Raw genomic sequence first — 18443 nt, 5'->3', positions numbered from 1 at the left:
TTACGCACTGTAAATCGCGAGTTTCAGTTTGTTTTAAGAACTGGAAACTTTCTTCACTGTACTCATACGTCTCCTTCTCCTTCCCCTCCGAGTCACTCCGTCTCGCTCTCAGAAAGCAAGGGAATTCTTCTTATTCAGTTCGTCCATAACTGCAACAGAAAGGCTCTATAATCTATCCGTTCCCTCTCGTGGAAGCGCAATAGGTTACTCTATTCGTTTTGTTATGCGAGATTCGCTTTGCCTAATTGAAACGAAATGTTTTCCTGATACCGCAGGTTCAGTGTGTCTCTCTCATGTTATCGTCCTCCAGTGTTGCTCTCTACGTCTGCTGCTGCGCCCACTTGGTAGTTCAGTCCCCCCCACCGTGACCTCATAACGGAACCACTCCCATCTTGCATTTCTTTGCTCCATTGGATAGTTCATTCCAGATATGGAACACAGGAAGCCGCAGAGTCAGTGCAACCTGGTCTCAGAGCTTTTCGTATTATTTTCAGTGATACGCGGGTTGGGAATGTAGTTTAGGAACAGGGCAGGTGTAGTTTGGTCTAAGCATGGTCTCAAGAAAACAGCAGTTTACACTGTTAATCAGTCCTGCTTTGCATGGGAGGATAATAGTTAGACCAGAAGAGACGACACAGTGAATATCTGCATATTAGGACACTGTAATTACACAACAAGTTGGCACTGACCTTAAGCGATATGCAAATAACCACCCAGATCATTTACATTGACCACCCCCTCTTTGTTTTTACAATGCTGCTACTCGCTGTTTATTATCTGTGCATACTTCACAAATTACCTAGACTAACCTATACCCCCGCACATTGACTCGGTACCGGTACCCCTGTATATAGCCTCGTTATTGTTATTGTCATGTCATTTTGATTTGATTTGAATTTTTTACTTAGTTTATTTGGTAAATATTTTCTTAACTCTATTTCATGAACTGCATTGTTGGTTAAGGGCTTGTAAGTAAGCATTTCACGGTAAGGTCTACACCTGTTGTACTCAATGTCACAAGCTTACCAGATGAGCTAAACTACTTCTATGCTCGCTTCGAGGCAAATAGCACTGAAACATGCATGAGAGCAGAAGCTGTTCCGGAAGACTGTGTGATCACACTCTGCGCAGCCGATGTGAGTAAGACCTTTAAACAGGTCAACATTCACAAGGTCGCAGGACCAGATGGATCACCAGGACGTATACTGCGAGCATGCTATGACCAACTGGCAAGTGTCTTCACTGACATTTTCAACCTCTCCCTGTCCGAGTCTGTAATACCAGCATGTTTTCAACAGAACACAATAGTCCCTGTGCCCAAGAACACTAAGGTAACCTGCCTAAATGACTGCCGACTGCAGCACTCACGTCTGTAGCCATGAAGTGCTTTGAAAGGCTGGTCATGGCTCACATCAACACCATTATCCCAGAAACCCTAGACCCATTCCAATTTGCATACTGCCCTAACAGATCCAAAGATGATGCAATCTCTATTGCACTCCCCACTGCCCTATCCCACCTGGACAAAAGGAACACCTATGTGAGAATGCTATTCATTGACTACAGCTCAGCGTTCAACACCATAGTGCCCTCAAAGCTCATCAATAATCTAATAATCTAGCATGGCACGACTCCAACAACATCATTAAGTTTGCCGATGACACAACAGTGGTAGGCCTGGTCACCGACAACGACGAGACAGCTTATAGGGAGGAGGTCAGAGACCTGGCCTTGTGGTGCCAGGACAACATCCTCTCCCTCAATGTGATCAAGTCATAGGAGATGATTGTGGACTCCAGGAAAAAGAGGACTGAGCACGCCTCCATTCTCATCGATGGGGCTGTAATGGAGCGTCAAGTTCCTTGGTGTTCACATCACCAACAAACTAACATGGTTCAAACACACCAAGACAGTCATGAAGAGGGCACGACAAAACCTATTCCCCCTCAGGAGACTGAAAAGATTTGGCATGGGCCCTCAGATCTTCAAAAGGTTTTACACCTGCACCATCAAGAGCATCCTGACTAGTTGCATCACTGCCTGGTATGACCACAAGGCACTACAGAGAGTAATGCGAACGGCCCAGTACATCACTGGGGCCAAGCTTCCTGCCATCCAGGACCTCTACACCAGTCGGTGTCAGAGGAAGGCCCTAAAAATTGTCAAAGACTCCAGCCACCCTAGTCATAGACTGTTCTCTCTGTTACCACACGGCAAATGGTACCGGAGCACCAAGTCTATGTCCAAAAGGCTTCTTAACAGCTTCTACCCCCAAGACATAAGACTCCTGAGCATCTAATCAAATGGCTTCCCAGACTATTTGCATTGCCCCCTCACCTACATGTACATATTACCTCACTAACTGGTGCCCCCACACATTGACTCTTTACCGGTACCCCCCTGTGTATAGTCTCACTATTGTTATTTTACTGCTGCTCTTTAATTACTAGTTACTTTTATTTCTTATTCTTACTCAGATTTTTTTTAAACTGCATTGTTGGTTAGGGGCTCGTAAGTAAGCATTTTACTGTAAAGTCTACACCTGTTGTATTCTGCGCATGTGACTAATACAATTGGATTTTATTTGATTCGGAGCATGTGACAAATACATATGATTTGATTTGATTTGAAGTGTAAATAGTGGACTTGAATATCAACTAGTTGTTTTGGAAAGGCTTATTACAAAAACAATGTAGCCAGTTTATTTAATATGTAGGCACTATTCATAATGGAACCTATTCATCATAATAACTAAATATGTAACTTAACGAGGTTATAACAGATTAGTAAAATGTTTATAACACAATATTAACGATAACTGATATGACCAAACCCAAGTATTAATCTTGGAGCCAAGAAACAAATAATTTTGTTCACTAGACAAATTATCCAAATATAGGCTACAATAGTTTTTTATTCTCAACATCAATCAGGTAAAAGGCAAACGTGTGTTTCATTCTTTGATAAATGCCTTTTGAGATAAATTAATGGGGTAATTGTAAAATACTTTAGGGGATGTGGAAAATGAATAAGTACAGACACATTTTGCTATGGAGCCAGATCGGTGTGAAGCAAAGCAATTTTCATTAATAACATGGTTGATAACCACAATTCACATTATAGCGGCTCAACGTGATTATTGATCCAAGTGTTATTGTCTAGGGATGGGTTTGGTTGATTCCCCTACACTTTAAGTTGACATGGCAAAGGTCACGTGCATGTGGTCTTTTAAACATTAGGCATTGGATTCTCAAGAAGTCAAATGATGGATTCCTTCCCTCGTGATAACGATGGAATAATGTATTCTCTAATTCATTCAACAAGTCACTAAACCATTATGCCATTATATAAAAACATTATTTATAAGTAATTAAAACAATACTTGTTAGAAGACAAAATCATCAGAGATTCACCATGGTCATTGACTGTGTGGTAGAGAAGAAAGCATTTTGTGTTAGCCTACCACTGCATCGTCAGTAGCGCTGAAATCTATCTGCATTGTAGTATAGGATCCTAATTACCTTAATTGTGTTGTGCATGGAGTCAATACTAGGCCCCCACACCTCTTTCGTCAGCATTATTGTCCTTTAGTTGCTTTGTCTAACACTGTGATTTAGTGTGGAGACACGCTTAGGTGTTTTTAGCAGCATCTATTGCTTTGTGTAAAAAAAAAAGCATTTTTGAAAGCCTGAAGAACACAACTTTTACAGCCTGTACCACCAAGGTTTTCAAACATCTATAGTAGCCTAGACCCAAGAGCTTTTGCGGTCATATATTCCCAGACTACTTAGCTACTGATCTTGTCATTTCTTCTGGATGTGCTCATCTTATTCAGGGCACTCTTCTATCTTTTATCTATGACAGTCGGGCAAGCGGTGGTAAAATGAAGCCGGCTACCACCTTTTCCCTTGATTCCATTGTATTTGACCATGTATGAGCTGGACATCTATATCCCTGGAGGCAAGTCAGAGGGGACCTCAGCGTTGATGGGGTGAAAGGCCTTTTTTTATGGATCAATAAACCACTATCTTTTTTGCTCTTTTTTGCTCCTCTTTTTTATTCCCCCTTCCAAGAACTGTCAGGTTTCCGTGGTTCTGTGGCTGGTTGGGCTTTAAAACAAACCACGGGATGACAGGCTTTCATTCCAGGAGGCAGTTCTGAGGGATCTCCCCTAAGTACAATGTCCTCTAGCTTTATTTATACCCTATCCTTCCGCTTGCTGATCTACATATCGCTCTCTGAGATTTGGATGTGTAATTTGTTATGTATGCGAATGGTGCTGATCAGGAGGACTGTATGTGTATGATTCCCTTACTATAGTTTGATGAAATGTGGTATGTCATCCCTAGCTAGGTGCTACTTGCTCTTAACCGGTCGGCAGCGGAGATGCATTTTTAGAAGGACGGAGGACACCTGGCATTTAATTCTGGCAGCGACAATCAGTCTACCCTGCTTTCGCGCCGCACAGAATCCTGTTCTGTAGAAAAGAGACAAAATAACTGTTGACCCGGGCTGCGAGCAGAGCCGACCAATGATAGTCTAGCAATTAGTGTAGACCAATTATAACAGGGTAATCAATCGCCACTCAGCTGAGAGCAAGGTATTTGGGGTTATTCGTTAAATATAAAACATTTTTTTAGTATTGGTTAGAATAATGGAGCAAAAACCAAAAACTTAACACATTCAACAGTCTCCTCATCTTTAATATAGTGACAATGTGTACTTTACTAAGCCCTATTGTTGAAGGTATTGTGTATAATTGGGAGAAGAGGTGTACAAAAGGATGTGTTGAAAGCAAATCTATATTTAGTTAATTTGGTACCTAAACCTGGGAGCGAACACATTTTTACTTATGAAATGACAGTCCACTTAGCTCTCCCCAACAAGAGGGATTTTGTGTAATCAGGTTATGTATTGTTATCTAGTACACATTTTTGGAACAGATTGATAAATAAGACAGAATCACTAAAAAAGTGTTTGACTGGGATCCTACTCATAACTATCCGTGGGCTACAGAATTGTTGCCTACAGTGCAATCAGAAAGTATTCAGTCCCCTTCTCTTTTTCCATATTTTGTTACGTTACAGCCTTATTCTAAAAAAATATATATATATTCCCTTATCAATCTACACACCCCCATAATGACAAAGGTAAAACCGTATTTTAGCAATTTTTTGCAAATGTATTAAAATCTTAAAAACAGAAATATTTTATTTAAATAAGTACTCCCTTTGCTATGAGACTATAAATTGCTCTCAGGTGCATCATGTTTCCATTGATCATCCTTGAGATGTTTCTTAACTTGATTTGAGTCCACCTGTGGTAAATTAAATTGATTGGACATGATTTGGAAAGGCACACACCCGTCTATATAAAGTCCCACAGTTGACAGTGCATGTCAGAGCAAAAACCAAGCCATGAGGTCGAAGAAATTGTCCTTAGAGTGCCGAGACAGGATTGTGTCGAGGCACAGATCAGGTGAAGGGTACCAAAACATTTCTGCAAGATTGAAGGTCCCAAAGAACACAGTGGCCTCCATCAAATCAAATCAAATCATTCTTAAATGTAAGAAGTTTGGAACCACCAAGACTCTTCCTAGAGCTGGCCACCCGGCCAAACTGAGCAATCGGGGGAGAAGGGCTCCAGAGAACTCCAGAGTTCTTCTGTGGAGATGAGAGAACCTTCCAGTGCCACGATCGTCGTCGTCCTCGTCTGAGGAGGAGTAGTTGGAAGGATCGGAGGACCAAAATGCAGCGTGGGATGTGTTCATCGTGAATTTAATAAATAGAGAACACTTGAACAAACTATACAAAACAATAAACGAACGACGACCGTGAAGCTATATACGAAATGAGCTGACACAAGCAACTAACATAGACAATAACCCACAACCCACAATGACAAAACAGGATACCTAAATATGGTTCCCAATCAGAGACACAACTAACACCTGCCTCTGATTGAGAACCATATCAGGCCACACACAGAAACAGACAAACTAGGCATCCAACATAGAATTCCCACTCAGATCACACCCTGGACAAACAAAACATAGAAACATACAAAGCAAACTATGGTCACCCCCCCCGAAAGTCCGTCCGCAAAACCTGAACCTATAGGGGAGGGTCTGGGTGGGCATCTGTCCGCGGTGGCGGCTCTGGCGCTGGACGTGGCCCCCACTCCACCATAGTCTTAGTCCACCTTAGTAGCGTTCTTTGAGCGGCAACCCTCTCCGCCGACCTAGGACTGGCAACCCTGCTAAAGGGCCCCACTGGACTGAGGGGCAGCTCCAGATGGAAGGGCAGCTCCGGACTGAGGGGCAGCTCCGGACTGAGGGGCAGCTCCGGACTGAGGGGCAGCTCCGGACTGAGGGGCAGCTCCGGACTGAGGGGCAGCTCCGGACTGAGGGGCAGCTCAGGACTGATTGACTGCTCTGGCAGCTCCTGGCTGGCTGGCGGCTCCTGGCTGGCTGGCGGCTCTGGCGGTTCCTGGCTGGCTGGCTCTGGCGGCTCATGGCTGGCTGACGGCTCTGGTGGCTCCTGGCTGGCTGACGGCTCTGGCGGCTCCTGGCTGGCTGACGGCTCTGGAGGCTCCTGGCTGGCTGGTGGCTCTGGCGGCTCCTGGCTGACTGGCGGCTCCTGGCTGACTGGCGGCTCAGGCGGCTCCTGGCTGACTGGCGGCTCTGGCAGGCTGCTCCTGGCTGACTGGCGGCTCCTGGCTGGCTGACGGCTCTGGCGGGTCCTGGCTGGCTGGCATCTCTGGCAGCTCCTGGCTGGCTGGCGGCTCTGGAGGCTCCTGGCTGGCTGGCGTCTCTGGCAGGCTCCTGGCTGGCTGGCGGCTCTGCGGCTCCTGGCTGACTGGCGGCTCTGGCAGCTCCTGGCTGACTGGCGGCTCTGGCGGCTCAGGACAGACTGGTGGCTCTGGCGGCTCAGGACAGACTGGCGGCTCTGGCGGCTCAGGGCAGACTGGCGGCTCTGGCGGCTCAGGGCAGACTGGCGGCTCTGGCGGCTCAGGACAGACTGCCGGCTCTGGTGGCTCTGGACAGACCGGAGACTCTAGCAGCTCTGGACAGACGGGAGACCCTAGCAGCTCTGGACAGACTGGAGACTCTAGCAGCTCTGGACAGAAGATGGAGAGACAGCCTGGTGCGGGGGGCTGCCACCGGAGGGCTGGTGCGTGGAGGTGGCACTGGATAGACCGGACCGTGCAGGTGCACTGGAGCTCTTGAGCACCGAGCCTGCCCAACCTTACCTGGTTGCATGCTCCCGGTACCCAGGCTAGTGCGGCGAGGTGGAATAGCCCGCACTGGGTGGTGCTGGCGAACTGGGGACACCATGCGTAAGGCTGGTGCCATGTACGCCGGCCCAAGGAGACGCACTGGAGACCAGATGCGTAGAGCCGGCTTCATGGCACCTGGCTCGATGCCCACTCTAGCCTGGCCGATACGAGGAGCTGGAATGTACCGCACCGGGCTATGCACCCGCACCGGGGACACCGTGCGCTCCACAGCATAACACGGTGTCTGCCCAGTCTCTCTCGCTCTCCGGTAAGCACGGGAAGTTGGCGCAGGTCTCCTACCTGGCTTCGCCACACTCCCCGTGTGATCCCCCCCAAGACATTTTTGGGGCTGACTCTCGGGCTTCCAACTGCGCTGCTGTGCTGCATCCTCATACCGGCGCCTCTCTGCTTTCGCTGCCTCCAGCTCTGCTTTGGGACGGCAATATTCCCCTGGCTGAGTCCAGGGTCCTTTGCCGTCCAGAATCTCCTCCCAAGTCTATCTCTCCAAGTATCGTTGATTCTCCTGCTGCTGCTGCCCGAGGACCAAAATGCAGCGTGGTATGTGTTCATCGTGAATTTAATAAACAGAGAATACTTGAACAAACTATACAAAACAATAAACGAACAACGACCGTGAAGCCATATACGAAATGTGCTGACACAAGCAAATAACATAGACAATCACCCACAACCCACAATGACAAAACAGGCTACCTAAATATGGTTCCCAATCAGAGACAACGACTAACACCTGCCTCTGATTGAGAACCATATCAGGCCAAACACAGAAACAGAAAAACTAGACATCCAACATAGAATGCCCACTCAGATCACACCCTGACCAAACAAAACATAGAAACATACAAAGCAAACTATGGTCAGGGCGTGACATCCATACGGACAACCATGTCTGCAGCACTCCACCAATCAGGCCTTTATGGTAGAGTGGCCTGATGATAGCCACTCCTCAGTAAAAGGCACATGACAGCCCGCTTGGAGTTTGCCAAAAGGCACCTAAAGGACTCTCAGACCATGAGAAACAAGATTATCTGGTCTGATGAAACCAAGGTTCAACTGTTTAGCCTGAATGCCAAGCGTTACGTCTGGAGGAAACCTGGCACTAACCCTACGGTGAAGCGTTGTGGTGGCAGCATCATGCTGTGGGGTTGTTTTTCACAGACAGAAATACTCCTAAGTTTCATCAGCTGTCCATGTGGCTGGTCTCAGACGATCTCGCTGGTGAAGAAGCCGGATGTTGAGATCCTGGGCTGGCATGGTTACACTAGGTCTGCACTTGTGAGGCTGCCAAACGTACTGCCAAATTCTCTAAAATGACTTTGGAGGCATTTTATGGTAGAGCAATTAACATTCAATTATCTGGCAACAGCTCTGGTGGACATTCATGCAGGTAGCACTCTCACTCAAAACTTGAGACATCTGTGGCATTGTGTTGTGTAATAAAACTGAACATTTTAGAGTGGCCTTTTATAGTCTCCAGCACATGGTACACCTGTGTAAGGATCATGCTGGTTAATCAGCTTCTTGATGAGCCACACCTGTCAGGTGTATGGATTATTTTGGCAAAGGAGAAATGCTCACTAAGAGGTATGTAGACACATTTGTGCAAAACATTTGAGAGAAATAAGCTTTTTGTTTCTATTACACATTTCTGGAATCTTTTATTTCAACTCATGAAACATGGGAACAACACTTTACATGTTGAGTTTATATTTTTGTTCAGTATACATCTGAATCTAACAAAAGTTCAAAAGGTAAATTTGTGCTGAGCTAAGATCCTGCCTCCTCCCTCTGGCACTAGAGACAATTTAGATTCAACAGAATCCCTGAAGAGGAAAGATTATGTGTATTGTGTGATCTTGGGGAAATAGAAAGTAAAGTTGTATTGCCCTCTGTACAATGACTTGAGACATGCTTTGTTTTGTAAAATTGTTGGTGCTCACCCTGAAGTGTTCTGGCTACGGGATGAACACAGGCTGCAGTTATTTCTCAGAAAGGGACTTTTTGACATTGCACAATTTATTTTCAAGGCCTGGGAGAGAAGGAGAGGTGTATTGTTTGTGTAATGTGACAAGGTGAAAACTGTACTTTGTCATGAGTGCTAATTATGCATGTAATTGTTAAATGCATTTAATTGGTTTCATGTAAACAATTTGGTTTGTGTTTTCTGCACAGCACACATACATGATATTGTGTCTTATAAGCCCATATGAGCTGGGCACCAGTTGGTGTAAATTAAGGAAATAAATAAATCTAAATCAAATCGTTAAAGTGTGAACAAACAGTTATGACTGTAATTGTTTGTTTTGGTTGTAACCATTGAGAGTACTACAGGTACCCAGGCACCAGTACCTATTGAATTACCTTCAGGCAGTGATCTGTCATTAACTAGGGATGGGCAAAAAAAATATATACAGTAGAGTATATTAGTTTTGCAGATTTTATATTGATACTGTGTCTCCAGGTATTGATATGTTAAAAAATTCAATAATAAAAACTCCAGTATTTCTCATCTCAAACTCATTTTCTCATCGATCTCGCTTGTTCCTCTGCAGCAGAAACATAGTGAGCAATATGTTTGGAACATCGAATCACAATAAAAGCAATACATATAGTATCGGCACCTAAGTATCGTGATAATATGGCATCATGAGATCCCTGGCAGCCCTATGATTTATGATTTGGGAGACTATAAAGGAAGTGTCCTCATAATCAAGGATGGTTTGTCATATAAAAGTCTAATTTGTTATACCTACATTGTATTGGTAAAGTATGGAAATCTGAATAAATATCTGTCTTTGGAAGCTTTCTCAGCTGTAGAGAAAGGTTTCCAGCCATTCACGTTCCTGACAATTATGTGTAAAGTGTAAGGTCCAATGCAATTGGAACTATAGTCCATTCAGTCAAATACATGTAATATCAATTCCTTAATTCCAAATAATTTATGAGTGCCCAACAACAACATACTTTGACTCTTGAGAGTAGAATATTACATTTAGCTGTGATCTTAGAGATCTCAGATCTCTGTTGCAATTTACAGTCTTACAATGACCTGTTAAATCAGTTATCTTTTCATTGAGAAAAAGTATCAAAGCATTTACTTTCTTGAAAGGGATCTCGTCCTCCTCTTCTGAGGAGGAGAAGCGAGAAGGATCGGAGGACCAAAACGCAGCGTTGTAAGTGTCCATAATGTTTATTTTAAAACAAACTGAACACTATGAAATACAAAACAATGAACGTGAAATGAACAAAACAGTTCCGTGTGGCGACAAACACTGACACGGAAGACAAACACCCACAACCCAAAAGTGAAACCAAGGCTACCTAAGTATGATTCTCAATCAGGGACAACAATTGACAGCTGCCTCTGATTGAGAACCATACTAGGCCGAACTCAAAAACCAACATGGAAAAACAAACATAGACTGCCCACCCAACTCACGTCCTGACCATACTAAAACAAAGATAAAATAACAGAACTAAGGCATTGACATTTCTATAGAACAATATTTGTTAATATTGGGAGAACATCAGGAAAGTATAAGAAGAGCCTTTAGAAATGTCACTGGGATGCACTGCAAAATATTTTATCTGTCTTAAAGAGGAGGGAGATTCATGTTACTGGATTATGACGTGGTGAATTTGTGACATCAGAAGTAATCGGATGAAATTATTTTAAATGCTGGAAAAAGTTGTGTTCCTAAGTGTCATTTGTACATGATGGCTTTCCGAGAGGAACTGAGCCAGGAACTGTTTGCTCAGTTAGCACTCCAATCCCAGAGAAATTCAAATAAGCTCTGATAAGGCCCCAACCACATTCAGTATGTGTGTATAATACATTATTTACCACCCACTGCTGTTTACCTTGGCACTTGCTGCTCTGTTTGCTTGTTGTCTCTCTCTCCACTTAAGCCTGAAACAATTGTCTCTAGATTAATGGTGTATCTTAAATTAAATAACAAAACACTTAAGCTACCAATAAGCTTTATTTCTAACAGAGTGGGGTAGACGAAGAAGAAAAAAACAGACTACAACAAAAAACAAATAAGTAATATTCTCACAATAAGAAGTGGTGGGTTAAGATTCATGAGGCAATTTGATTCCTGAGCCTCTCCAATACACATAAGCTGTAAAATGTCAGCTTGGCGTTGGTTGGTGTTGGGCAGGTTGGAGCTGTGATGGCGGGGGCCGTAGAGCCATGGAGAGTGGAACGCCTCTGCAGGCACCGGGCTAACTGCCCCATTAATCATCCACAGAAAGCGAGAGGGAGAGAGAGGAGAGAGGGAGAGAGAGATGGAAACACACAGAGAGAGAGAGTGGGGTAGAGGGAGAGATGGAGAGAGGGAAGAGGGGAGAGGGAGGGAAACAATAAGATGATAGTTGGAGTTGTATTGTTAGATTTCAGTGCAGCCTTTAATGTTATTGATTATAAATTATTATTGAAAAAACTTACTTGCTATGGCTTTACATCACCTGCCATCAAATGGTTGGAAAGTTATTTATCCAATAGAACCCAGAGAGTGTTCTTCAATGGAAGCTTCTCTAACATCAGATATGTTCAGTGCGGTGTCCGTCAAGTCAGTTGCCTTGGGCTGTTATTCTTCTCTATTTTTACAAATGATTTGCCACTGGTCTTACAAAAGCTAGAATGACTATGTATTCGGATGATACCACACTCTACATCTCAGCACCCAAAGCCAGTGAGCTCACTGAAAAAGGAGTTACAGTCATTATCAGAATGTGTGATTAATATCAACTGGTCTTAATATCAACTGGTCTTAAATACATCTCAAATTAAAAGCATTGTATTTGGTTCAAAACATTCTCTAAAACCTAAACATCAACTGGAGTTGTGTATAAAGGGATTGACCATTGAGCAAGTTGATGAAGCTAAACTCCAAAATGAATTCAAAGCACAATATTATACAGAGCCATGATCGCATTCCATCTCCAATTACTCAAACAAACAGCAAAATTACCTTTAAAAATATATATAAAACATCATCTCATGGCACAATGGAGACTGTGAAATGACGCACACACAAACACTGTCCATCACACTCTAACACACACAATCTACACACATTATTATTTGGTTGTATTGTTTGTATATCGTTGTATTTCAAATTTTTGTGACTGTCATTGTCTATCAGTGTATCAGTGTTTTGTTATTTGTCATGCTTGTGTTTTTTGTGGACCCCAGGAAGAGTAGCTGCTGTTTCTGCAAAAGCACACCACACATCACCACCCTATAGCACCACATATTTATCTGAGAGCCCTAGCTACTGAAGGGGCTACATTCAAACACCTCCCCATGGGATGCCTGGACACGTTGTGTGACTAATTCTATTAAAAGTTACATTTTTTGTTTGTGGGAATTCAAACACCTTCATTGTTGGCACATTGTTATTCTGTTAATGTGTTTTCCCAATTAAGCAGTCATACTGTCACACCATGATCTGTTTCACCTGTCTTTGTGCTTGTCTCCACCCCCCCTCCAGGTGTTACCCATCTTCCCCATTATCCCCAGTGTATTTATACCTGTGTTCTCTGTTTGTCTGTTGCCAGTTTGTTTTGTTCTTCAAGCCTACCAGCGTTTTCCCCCTTGCTCTGTCTGTTTCTAGTTACTGTTTTCTAGTTTTCCTGGTTTTGACCATTCTGCCTGCCCTGACCCTGAGCCTGCCTGCCATTCTGTACCTTGTTACACCACACTGGATTACTGACCTCTGCCTGCCCTGACCCTGAGACTGCCTGCCGTTCTGTACCTTTTTGACTCTGATCTGGATTACCAACCTCTGCCTGCCCTTGACCTGTCATTTTGCCTGCCCCCTGTTCTAGTAAAACTTGTGTTACTTTGACATTGTCTGCATCTGGGTCTTCCCTAAAATGTGATACAGGGCATTGTACTGCAGCGCCAGCTGTGCCACCAGAGACTCTAGGCTCGCGCCCAGGCTCTGTCGTAACCGGCCGCGACCGAGAGGGCCGTGGGGCGACGCACAATTGGCCTAGCGTTGTCCGGGTTAGGGAGGGTTTGGCCGGTAGGGATATCCTTGTCTCATCGCGCACCAGCGACTCCTGTGGCGGGCCAGGCACAGTGCGCGCTGACCAAGGTTGCCAGGTGCACAGTGTTTCCTCCGACACATTGGTGTGGCTGGCTTCCGGGTTGGGTTGTGTATCAGAGGCCACATGACTTACAACCTTCGTCTCTCCCGAGCCCATACGGGAGTTGTAGCGATGAGACAAGATAGTAGCTACTAAAACAATTGGACACCACGAAATTGGGGAGAAAAAAGGGAGAAAATAAAAAATAAAACAAATGTGATACATACTGTACATCAAAAATTTAAACATAAACATTAAAACAAACTCAAGAAAAAAAGTCAGAAACATTAGCATTTTCAAATGCAACGTCAAACCCTTCTCACTAGCCTAATCCTGTGTTATTACATTACATTATTCAGACTACATAAGAAAGGCAGCCATTATTATAAATTATGTAATTTTTTTGTCATTTCATATCATGTTTTATTAATAAATTTCTGCTTCTGAAATGGCACCCTATCCCATATAGTGGTCAAAAGTAGTGCACTAGGGAAGAGGCTCTAGCAAGGGCAGACTGGCAATTTGGTATTTTGTGCAAATGCCTGATAGGCTGGAGCATTTGTGGGCTTGTCTAACTTGTTTTTTTGGGGCTGCAAAACTATCATTATTTGTTAAGAAAATGGGGCTTCCATAAAAAAAAAATGGGTTGGTGTGGGAGCTTAGAGAAATAAAATGCGCTGGTGTTTTTGTAAATGCTGTATGCGATTTCTGGTTAAAAGTAGTGCACTAAAGGGATGCAGGCCTTGCCATAGACAGACAATGGTTAACGGTTATAAACGCCACGTTGTGGCTGATGCAGAGATGCCTGTCTGATGTGAAAATGTCAGATCATGAAGGTTTGTCTTCGTAGGGGTGAAGCACAGGCACATGGATCATGACGCAAAGCCATGAGGAGTCAGGGCATAAAGTTACCCAAACTGATTTAGAAAGAATTGGGCTGTTAAAAGTTTCACAAAACTAGTTTGATAATTGGTATTGATTTATGAAATAACTGCAGATAACTGTGTCTAATTATGTGCACAAACACAAAGCATATTTTCTGGAAGTGGAGCCCTCTATCGCTCTCTTTCTCTCTGTCTCATTCCCTCTATTCCTCTCTCCCTACTCAGCTCTCTCTCTCTCTTTCGCTCTGTCTCATTCCCTCTATTCCTCTCTCCCTACTCAGCTCTCTCTTTCTTTCTCTCTGTCTCATTCCCTCTATTCCTCTCTCCCTACTCAGCTCTCTTTCTCTCTCTTTCTCTCTGTCTCATTCCCTCTATTCCTCTCTCCCTACTCTGCTCTCTCTCTCTCTCTTTCTCTCTGTCTCATTCCCTCTATTCCTCTCTCCCTACTCAGCTCTCTCTTTCTTTCTCTCTCTGTCTCATTCCCTCTATTCCTCTCTCCCTACTCAGCTCTCTTTCTCTCTCTTTCTCTCTGTCTCATTCCCTCTATTCCTCTCTCCCTACTCTGCTCTCTCTCTCTCTCTTTCTCTCTGTCTCATTCCCTCTATTCCTCTCTCCCTACTCAGCTCTCTCTTTCTTTCTCTCTGTCTCATTCCCTCTATTCCTCTCTCCCTACTCTGCTCTCTCTCTCACTTTCTCTCTGTCTCATTCCCTCTATTCCTCTCTCCCTACTCAGCTCTCTCTTTCTCTGTCTCATTTCCTCTATTCCTCTCTCTCTCTCTTTCTCTCTGTCTCATTCCCTCTATTCCTCTCTCCCTACTCAGCTCTCTCTTTCTCTCTGTCTCATTCCCTCTATTCCTCTCCCTACTCAGCTCTCTCTCTCTGTCTCATTTCATCTCTATCTCATGCTCTGTATCTTCCCCCTTTTCTCCCAAACATTAATTTAATACCATGAAATGTAGTTTCTATTCTTTCAATTGGATCCCTCATTTCACATGGTGCCACACAGACAGATACTGTATACTAAACACTAACCAAATCCACTACCCACTAAGCACTGTAAGTATGCAATGGATAACTCATTGCAATTTTTCTCTGTCTATTCCCTGTCTCCATTTTTCCGTTTTCATTTCATGAGCACATGATGAAAGAATGCTGGGAATGCCAGTGAGCACGGCGCCAGCAGCTTTTGCAGTAGCACCCGCCTGTGAGAACTGGGAGGCAGGGGAGGGGAGTCTGGGCTCTTTACTGTGTTTAGGGAAGTTATAGCTTTTTTCCATATAAGAAGTGCACATACCACAGCCTCAGCAAGTAGACTAATCCCCCTACTCTTAGAAGAGAGTGAGAGAGGAAGGGAGGGAGAAATTTGTCATAACTTACTGTGCACTGCAGGAGGTTGTTTCCATGTCATTTTCAGCTCCACTGCTCAATGTGACAACCTGAATGTGAGGGGATGTTTGGGGCCCTCGTACACTCCCACCCCAGGGAAGAATACCTCAGGGACACAACTTTCAAACACCATGAACAACAATAGGAGCCTACATTAGATTTAATACCAGAATCCGAAGTTGAAAGAAATAATACACACACACACACACACACACACACACACACACACACACACACACACACACACACACACACACACACACTTTACTATTTATATTTTTGACAACTTTTACTTTTATTTCATTACATTCATAAAGAAAATATTGTACTTTTTACTCCATACATTTTCCCCGACAACCCATAGTATTCATTACATTTTGGATGCTTAGCAGAACTTGAAAATTGTGAAATTCACACACTTACCAAGAGAACACGTGGTCATCCCTACTGCCTCTGATCTGGTGGACTCACTAAACACAAATGCTTTGTTTGTAAATTATGTCTGAGTGTTGGAGTGTGCCCCTGGCTATCTGTAAATGATATCTGAGTGTTGGAGTGTTCCCCTGGCTATCTGTAAATGATGTCTGAGTGTTGGAGTGTGCCCCTGGCTATCTGTAAATGATGTCTGAGTGTTGGAGTGTGCCCCTGGCTATCTGTAAATGATGTCTGAGTGTTGGAGTGTTCCCCTGGCTATCTGTAAATGATGTCTGAGTGTTGGAGTGTGCCCCTGGCTATCTGTAAATGATGTCTGAGTGTTGGAGTGTTCCCCTGGCTATCTGTAAATGATGTCTGAGTGTTGGAGTGTGCCCCTGGCTATCTGTAAATGATGTCTGAGTGTTGGAGTGTTCCCCTGGCTATCTGTAAATGATGTCTGAGTGTTGGAGTGTGCCCCTGGCTATCTGTAAATGATGTCTGAGTGTTGGAGTGTGCCCCTGGCTATCTGTAAATGATGTCTGAGTGTTGGAGTGTGCCCCTGGCTATCTGTAAATGATGTCTGAGTGTTGGAGTGTGCCCCTGGCTATCTGTAAATGATGTCTGAGTGTTGGAGTGTGCCCCTGGCTATCTGTAAATGATATCTGAGTGTTGGAGTGTGCCCCTGGCTATCTGTAAATGATATCTGAGTGTTGGAGTTTGCCCCTGGCTATCTGTAAATGATATCTGAGTGTTGGAGTGTTCCCCTGGCTATCTGTAAATGATATCTGAGTGTTGGAGTGTGCCCCTGGCTATCTGTAAATGATGTCTGAGTGTTGAAGTGTGCCCCTGGCTATCTGTAAATGATATCTGAGTGTTGGAGTGTGCCCCTGGCTATCTGTAAATGATATCTGAGTGTTGGAGTGTGCCCCTGGCTATCTGTAAATGATATCTGAGTGTTGGAGTTTGCCCCTGGCTATCTGTAAATGATATCTGAGTGTTGGAGTGTGCCCCTGGCTATCTGTAAATGATGTCTGAGTGTTGAAGTGTTCCCCTGGCTATCTGTAAATGATGTCTGAGTGTTGAAGTGTTCCCCTGGCTATCTGTAAATGATGTCTGAGTGTTGGAGTGTTCCCCTGGCTATCTGTAAATGATGTCTGAGTGTTGGAGTGTGCCCCTGGCTATCTGTAAATGATGTCTGAGTGTTGGAGTGTGCCCCTGGCTATCTGTAAATGATGTCTGAGTGTTGGAGTGTGCCCCTGGCTATCTGTAAATGATGTCTGAGTGTTGGAGTGTGCCCCTGGCTATCTGTAAATGATGTCTGAGTGTTGGAGTGTGCCCCTGGCTATCTGTAAATGATGTCTGAGTGTTGGAGTGTGCCCCTGGCTATCTGTAAATTATATCTGAGTGTTGGAGTGTGCCCTGGCTATCTGTAAATGATGTCTGAGTGTTGGAGTTTGCCCCTGCCTATCTGTAAATGATGTCTGAGTGTTGGAGTGTGCCCCTGGCTATCTGTAAATGATGTCTGAGTGTTGGAGTGTGCCCCTGGCTATCTGTAAATGATGTCTGAGTGTTGGAGTGTGCCCCTGGCTATCTGTAAATGATGTCTGAGTGTTGGAGTGTGCCCCTGGCTATCTGTAAATGATGTCTGAGTGTTGGAGTGTGCCCCTGGCTATCTGTAAATGATGTCTGAGTGTTGGAGTGTGCCCCTGGCTATCTGTAAATGATGTCTGAGTGTTGGAGTGTGCCCCTGGCTATCCGTACATTTTAAAAACATGAACATGGTGCTGGCCTCTTTGCTGCATATTATGAATTTTAAATGATTTAAACTTTTACTTTTACTTTGATACTTAAGTATATTTTAGCAACTAAAGTGAATTTTGATACTTAAGTATATTTATAACCAAATACTTTTAGACTTTTACTAAAAAGTTTTGACGAAGGCCATGAGGCCTATACGTAAACTTATTAAAGATCAGTGATACTATTAAAAGCAAGCAGTGTGCGGTTAAATTTTTCCCTCATGTTGTCCAACTGTTATCATGCACCTGTAAAAAAGTGCTCAGATTTGCGAGTGCCTTTTGAATTTAGACTTTTACTAAAAAAAAATGCTTTTTTAAATGGAATACTCAAGTAATATTTTACTAGGTGACTTTCACTTTTATTTGAGTAACTTTTTTATTGAGGCATCTATACTTTTACTCAAGTATGACAATTGGATACTTTTTCCACCACTGGTGGTATCTGAGCCTTGAGCACCACAGGCTGTGATGAAGCTGAATGGAGGGACACACACAAAAGAGACTGTTTCATAAATGCCGGAGAAAAGGCAGTCATTATGCAAGGAGAGAATTCACTTAGGCT

This window comes from Oncorhynchus tshawytscha, linkage group LG08, assembly GCF_018296145.1.
Source record: "Oncorhynchus tshawytscha isolate Ot180627B linkage group LG08, Otsh_v2.0, whole genome shotgun sequence".
NCBI lineage: Eukaryota > Metazoa > Chordata > Actinopteri > Salmoniformes > Salmonidae > Oncorhynchus > Oncorhynchus tshawytscha.
The sequence above is the reverse complement of the archived record's forward strand: the minus strand, read 5'-3'. Positions refer to the sequence as shown.